This window comes from Elephas maximus, chromosome 14 (genome assembly GCF_024166365.1).
Source record: "Elephas maximus indicus isolate mEleMax1 chromosome 14, mEleMax1 primary haplotype, whole genome shotgun sequence".
Lineage (NCBI taxonomy): Eukaryota > Metazoa > Chordata > Mammalia > Proboscidea > Elephantidae > Elephas > Elephas maximus.
The window spans coordinates 50,233,995-50,241,852 of NC_064832.1; the positions used below are offsets into that span (position 1 = coordinate 50,233,995).

At 41.4% G+C, this 7,858-nt stretch overlaps 1 protein-coding gene across 1 annotated transcript in view; it reads left to right on the forward strand.

Moving 5' to 3' along the window:
• TDRD3 (tudor domain containing 3) overlaps positions 1 to 5,146 on the forward strand; it is a 246,058-nt gene extending 240,912 nt beyond the window's left edge. The window contains exon 14 of the mRNA XM_049853409.1: positions 4,559 to 5,146. The gene's annotated coding sequence lies outside the window, so the exon portion shown is untranslated. The remainder of the gene's footprint in view (positions 1 to 4,558) is intronic.
• Positions 5,147 to 7,858: the final 2,712 nt, after the last annotated feature.

A 7,858-nucleotide genomic window follows, 5' to 3' on the forward strand; every position in this document is an offset into this window, starting at 1 on the left:
AATGTAACAAAACAGTATGTGTACTAATTGTTTATTTATTAATCGGGAAAATTCATATCAAATTAATGGTAGAAAATATAGGATAGTACATATGTAAGCCAGTAACATAGGCATTTATTATGAATATCAAGACATACATGTTATAGGTTATATATGTACTATACAATTAAACACCTGGCAGCGCAATTGCTTTGTATACAGGAGACATGAGATACACGTGTATAGGAAGCTGCTGTATTCACCAAGTCTGGTTACATCTGTTGTGTGCCATTCTCCTATCAGGATTTCTGAACTCTATTACAACCTTATGGAACCGAGGACGTATATGTGGTTAGACATTGCCGGAATGGGATTTACGAGGCACATGACTGTATTTATATATTTTCTTAAAAGCCTTGGAGCTGCAGACTTAATGCATTCAATCCATGGAAATGTTAGCCATTTTCCATAGCGTGGAAATAAATGAAACCACCCAAATGAGAACAAGAAACGGCTATTTATTCGGAGCTTTTTATAGCAAGGGAGTCAGGCTCCTTTACTTGGAATTGGCAGAGACTCAAAGGCAGAGAGAGGGGTGGGAAAGCTTAGTAGTGGAAAAGGGAGAAGGCTTCAAGTAGGTCCTAATTGGAGGCTGTTGACATGAGGAAGCAGTAAGCAGGCTAACTAGAAGCAGGGCACGCCATGTGATTGATTATTATTGTTGGGTGCTATCCAGTTGATTTTTAACTCATAGCAACCCCATGTGACAGAGTAGAACTGCCCTATAAGGTTTTCTAGGCTGTAATCTTTGAGAGCAGATCACCAGGCCTGTTCTTCCACAGAGTTGCTGGGTTGGTTTGAACCGTCAGCCTTTCAGTTAGCAGCTGAGTGCTTAACCATTGAGCAACCAGGGCTCCTGATATGATTGGTTAGGGGAGCATATCTGACTTCTTCCCGTTGGTCCTAAGTTGGAAGCAGGGTGGGGGTGCAAACTTAGGGAAGCTGTCAGTCAATAATCAAGTCCTGGCCATTTGGGGCTGATAGCTACTTTCTGGACTTGATGCTGCAGGTGTGGTCAGAGTTCTATTTTTGCATTTGGTCTGGCCATTGTCCATTTATATATTCCATGTCTTAGTAGGTTCCTTTTGTCAGACCAGTCAGATAAATAAGCGTATTGGGGCGGGGGGGTGGGGGGTGGGGGGCAGAAAATATCTAATTTTTTCCCCAAATCAAGCAAAACACAATCAAACCTTTATTTTTAACAATCATCTCACTCTTGAGTTCATAGATGGAGCCTTGCTGTGTGTGTTACCAGTATGAAAGAGGTGCCTTCTATACTTCTTAGCAAAGTTCTCTTTGCTTAGCTGCGCCAGGACTCTCCCTCAGAAGTTATTTCTTCTTGAATTGTCTCCCCACTCACACTGCACCAGGAAGAAGGCATCATTTTAAGATTCACAGTAGTTAAAAAGTGTGCCTTTCTCTTCTTTTTTGGAGGCCCCATATTTTTCATAAAAGAGGGCAGTGGTAGTTCAGTGGTAGAATTCTCACCTTCGATGTGGGAGACCAGGGTTTGGTTCCAAAACAAAGTACCTCCTGTGCAGCCACCCCACATCTGTCAGTGGACGCTTCATGTTGTTATGATGTTGAACAGGTTTCCAGACTAGATGGACTAAGGAGGAAAGACCTGGCACCTACTTCTGAAAATCAGCTAATGAAAACTCTATGGATCACAAGCAACCCATCATGGGGATACTGGCAGCTAACAACAACCATGACAACAGTTTTTAACAAAAGCTTATTGGATTGAGATTGAGATGTTGGACAGTAGTCACTACACACCTCCTTTATAGGCTTTTCTCTTTTAAGGGGGGAGAAAGATGGCCATGAAAAGATGGGAGACAGGGAGAGGAGGAGTGGTGGAGAGGAGCCCAGGCAATACTCTCGGGCAGATCAGTTTTGAAAGGGTAAATATGAAATTTTGAGGATCTAGAAAATGATTCCTTCAATCTATTCATGTCTGTGTGGCCTGTGGAAAATCTTTGTGTCCCCCAGGTATACTTGATGCTGTAGTCGAAAGCAGTGATCTCCCAACTTTAGAGCACACCAGAGTCCTCCAGAAGGCTGTCTTGTTTCAATGTAATTCTGAGCTCCACCCCACCCCCCCACCAGAGAATCTGATTATGCAGTTCTCTGCCCAGGGCCCAAGAATATGCATTTTAATCTGTCCCCACAAGTGGCTGTGACATTCCCAGATGGCTGCAACTTTCAGAAACACTGTTCAAACTGACTAATCAGAATCTTCCAGAGTGTTTTAAAAAGTACCCACTGAAGCCCCTCTTCAGACCTACAGAATTTGAATATCTGGAGGTGGGGTACAAGAATTCCTTGTCACAGCTCCTCAGGATATGTAGTGGATCTGGCACTAGGGAAGCCTTGTTCTGTTGCCTCCAGGGCCACATGGTCATCCTATGATGGTTCCTGCAGGGCCACAAGGTCACGTCCTCTGGCCCATGGCCTGTGCTGCCCTCTGCTGTGCTGTCCAGGCATCAAGTCACATGTGCATGCCAGCCCTGGGCTCACCGTTCAGCTGCCTTCCAGAGTCTACTCTGACTAGCAGTCTCTTCAGCCTCTGCTATTCCGACACTCTGCGGGGACGCTTCCTTATCGCTGCGGGAGCTGCTTTGTGCTGGCTCTGCTATTTGGATTGTAAAGGAATGGCTTCTCAGAAGAATGCTGCTAAGGCGACCAGTCCTCTGGGAAAGGACAACTCTCTTTTCTTTATGATAGTTCTATTTTCCTCCCTCTTCAGACTTTGCCTTTTGCCTTGTTTAGGGGACACATTTAAACATCTTATCTCAGTGAGCATTAAAAACTGGAAAAAGCCTTATTGATTTTTAAGCTTCCCTTTCTTCTTTCATATCCCACTTCGCTGCCTTCCTCCTCAGCTGTCGACTCTGTTTCTCCCATTTCTATAAGATGGAGCCTAGCTGTTGTCAGGTGGTAATGGTGGGGAGCATACCATGTCACTTGAGGAGTAGTGAAAAAGGCCCTCCGCATGGCCTCAGATTCGGCCTTCAGGAGCAGTAACGCATTAAGCCATTTACCTTTTAGCACAGAAGGGACCATCAGTTGAATTAGCAGTGTGGATGCTGTGTGAGAAAGGGCAAAAGCAGGGTTTGAATCTCAGTCCCACTACTTGCCAGCTGTGGCAAGCTTTTAAGGTTCTCAAAGTCCTGTTTTCTTCTTCTCTAAAATGGAGAAATGTTACTCATCTTGCTTGTTGTAAGCTCCTAATTGTTGCTTTTAGAGTAACTAGGGTATTGTAAAGGCTCAGACCAGACCATATAAATTTACTCCTCCTTCTGCAAATAGCAGAGTCCCTGGGTGATGCAAACAGTTAACGAACTCAGCTGTTAACCGGAAGGTCAGAGGTTTGAGCTCACCAGAGGTGTCTCAGAAGAAAAGCCTGTGATCTACTTCTGAAAAATCAGCCACTGAAAACCCCCTGGAGCACAGCCCTACTCTGGTACACATGAGTTCAAGACAGAAGTCCAAAGGCTGTGGGGCTTAGCATGCCCCACAACTTTGCCTTAGCCTTCTAGCTCCTTCGCTTGGCCTTCCTTGAAACTTGCATTAGAATCCTACCTCTTTTGTTTGGCCTGCCCCACAACTTTGCATAAGAATCCTAGTTCCTTTACTTGACCTGGTGATGCATGAAGTTATGTGTAAACTCCATTGCGCTTGCATAGTATGGTTAAGAAAATTGCTGATGTAACTTATATGAACTCCCTACTTGTAAATCCCTTAAAAGTAACCCTTCCTGATTATTCCAGAGGACTAATGGAACACATCTATCACGGCCCGCACCAGACTCAGTCCAGTACAACTAGATGGTGCCCAGCTACCACCACTGACTACTCTGACAGGGATCACAATAGAGGGTCCTGGATGGACCTGGAGAAAAATGTAGAACAAAATTCTAACTCAAAAAAAGACCAGACTTGGTGGCCTGACAGCGACAGGAGAAGCTCCAAGGGTATGGCCCCCGGACACCATTTTAGCTTTGTAATGAAGTCAGTCCTGAGGTTCACCCTTCAGCCAAAGAGTAGACAGGCCCATAAAACAAAATGAGACTACAGGGACACACCAGCCCAGGGGCAAGGACTAGAAAGCAGGAGGGGACAGGAAAGCTGGTGACAGGGAACCCAAGGTCAAGAAGGGAGAGCACTGACATGTCATGGGGTTGTCAACCAATGTCATAAAACAGCGTATATACTAACTGTTCAGTGAGAAACTAGTTTGTTCTGTAAACCTTCATCTATAGTACAAAAAAAAAAAAGTAACCTTCCCCCTTGCCGTCGCTGAGCCGTCTTAGAGGCAGCAGCTATGACTGACTCCCCTCCCTGTGCAACAAAATAAATGTGCATTTCTGCTTTCCCATCTTGGTCTCTTGTTCACTGGCCAATATAAGTCACGCCCAGCAGAACCTGGGGTTTCTACCTGGTAACAGGTTCAACATGAGTTGAAATTCATTCTATGCAACTGTTTTTATTTTATTTTATTTTTTTCCTGCAAATAGCAGGGACCTGTGGATGCTATATGAAAAGATGGAAGCTGGAGAGCTGTGTGAGAGCTAAGACATTACCAAGCTGAGAAGCCCCGGATCACCATAAAAGGGAAATATGTCTCAAAACAGAGAAGCGATATAGAGAAAAAGTTATGGAAGAAAAACTTCCCCAGCTTCATAAGTAACAAGTATTGTATGAAAAGATCTAAATGGCTTATTTTCTGAAGGTTGTCACATTTGTTATGGGTGGGTGGATGAATGAATGAGTGACGAAATTAATGCGTAGTTGTTCTAAGATGCAGTTTGAAGTGTAGGCACTTTTTGACAAAGTTCCAAGTTTAAAATGTATATGACATTGGGTTTTTCAAGGAAATGCTAATCCAAAATACCTTGTCTGCAATTTTGAAATCCCAAAATCTCTGAAAATGCAAAGTTTGTTGATAAATTGTTGGCAAACTCACTCAGTAGCAAAACCTGACATGAAACAATGTGAAGCTTTACAAAAAGCTTATTTATCTCACTTATTGTGAATCTTTATACTTTATGGCAGAAATATTAATATTTGAATACAGGATCCTGCGCCATATCTTATTTGGGGTATTATATGGATTTGCTAAAACCCATAAATTCTGAATTAAAAAAAAAAATCTAGTTCAATATGTTTCAGATAAGACTAATTGAAAATGTTTCAGATAAGGGATTGTGGGCCTATATTACTTCACATTTATTCTTGGATGTGGGAAAATTATAGTATAAATTTGCAAGACAAATAACATTTGTGTGTGTGTGCTTTTACAAATTAATGTAATTATTTCTAAAATTTTGCAAAACATTAGGAGCAATTTCTTTTACATGTTCTACTGCTATGTGGTTTAAGACATATTGTCCTTTAAATGTTTCAGATTTCATAATTGCTTTGCCATAGTTGCTACATTCCAGTTTTAAAGAAAGATAGCCCAAAAGAAGGTTGAAAAAATGTGCAATGTGTTCTTGGATAGGTCTGCTCCCAGAATCTTCTGCTATCCTAGTGAGTTATCTGGACAACCTAGAATCAAATCCAGTGTACTCTGTAGGTCTTAGTGGTAGAGTAGAGTGGTTAAGTAGATCTTTGTGATATGAAGATAACTTCATGGCAAGGACATGATAGAGTACATCTTAGTGGTAGAATGAAAGTTCGTAGTGTACACTTTCATGGCATAGAGGAGCTTAGAACACCCTTGATGGTATAGTGTCTTAGTTATCTAGTGATGCTATAACAGAAATGCTACAAATGAGTGGCTTTAATGGACAGAAATTTATTTTGTCACGGTGTAGGAGGCCAGAAGTCCAAATTCAGGGCGCCGGCTCTAGGGGAAGTGTTTTTTACCCTGTCAGCTCTGGAGGAAGGTCCTTGTTTTCTCTTTCTAGCTTCTTTTCCTTGGGATCTTCATGTAACATGACATCTATCTTCCCCCATCTCTGCTTGCTCCTCTGCCTACTCTGTTCTTTTTACATCTCAAAGGTCATTGACTTAAAACACATCCTACCCTAATATGGCCTCTTAACATTACAAATGGGATTATAACTACAGGTATAGGGTTTAGGATTTACAACATATATTTTGGGGGGACACAATTCAACCCATTATATATAATAAAACTTTATAGCACTCACCTTAGTTGTGTTGTAGAATTTTCTAGAATTCATCTTAATGGTGGAATAGAACTTTGTAGTGTACACCTTAATGTTATAGTGGAACTTTGTAGAATACACCTGAGTGGTATAGAGGACCTTTGGAGCTAGCCCGTGGAGGTTTGAATCTCATGTCCAGCATGCCCTGGTGAGACCTTGGTTATTTTACTTAACCTCGTTTGAGTCCAGTTCACAGAGCATTATTATAATTGTACCTACCTGAGAGGGTGGTTGTGAGGCTTAAAGCAGATAATACATGTAGCACATCTAGTATTGGCTGTACACGTAGTAGGTACGTGTCAGATGGTAGCTGCTTCTGCTCAGAGTAATCATCCAGTACTCAGCATCCTTGTCTCTCAACTGGGTTCTCTCACTTGTCTGCTATCATTGGTGCCCCATGACATGATAACTATCCCACCCCCTAGACCACAGGGTTCCCTACCACCTTCCCGCCACACACCAATCTTTTGTCAGACTTTATCTGCCAAGGAATCCCATTTGGTCATTGACTCCCAGTCTTACTGTCTGAGTGATCAGCCTGTTTCCTATCGTGGATGGCGCCTTCCCTGGGTCTTCACCCACTGAGTGTTCTTTATCCTCACCCTAGAGAGGGCAAGAAGAACGGTTAATACAATTTACTGACCAAATTACAGGAGAAAATTCTTAATACTGTTTTACAAGCCAAAATTAAAATTCTCCAAGTGTACGATATGTTTTAAAGTACAATTTAATGAATAGCAGGTTAGAAGTTGCCAGGTTTTTTGAGTACTAAATAGCAACTTATTGCCTTTTGAGAATTCATTTAACATGGTGGTTTCTGAGGTGATATGTGAAAATTTTGTTTTTTATTATTAAACTCAGTTGCAATTTTATTTGAAATTTGACATTTTTAACGTACTGTTTTAAAGTGTTACGTGTAATTTAAATTTCTTATAAACTCTAATTATACTTTAAAGAGTACAGAGACAAAAATTCAACTAAAGAAATTCAAAAATACTAATGAAAATCTTGCAGATATTACACTAGTGTAAATAGAGACTCAAATCCTTGCTCTATGGTTAAATGTTTTTAACCCTAAAGTTCGAAGTTTTTCACTAGTACTGTTGTATTACAAGGATAAGAGAGATGTTAATGAATTTCTGGTCCATGCACCCACTCCGTCTGTCCGTCCGTCCGTCCATCCGTCCGTCCATTTTAATCATTCATTCAGTCACTGGTTGAAATATTACCTACTTTTGAGGCCTCTGCTAGATTGTAAAAGGATTAACATTATGAGACTGTCCTTAAAAAGCTTAAGAAAGAAGATGAGTCAGGATGAAACTGAGGAAGGAGAGATCTCTTTGAACTTGGAGGTAGCATTTGAAGAGAGAAAGATCACCTTTAAAGGAGATAGAAAGGAGCATGGGCTTTGAAACCACAACACCTAGGTTCAAATTCTGTAGCTACTAGCTGTGTCAGCTAGCGCAACTTGCTTAAACTCCTAAGCTTCAGTTTCCTTGCGTATAGAATGGGAGATGTTATAGTATTTTTTCCACAAGTATGTCCTCAGGATTAATTGACTTAGAATAAGCAAATCACAGTAATTTGCATCTAGTAAAACAAAACAAAACCCATTGTAGAACTGCCCCATAGGGTTTCCAA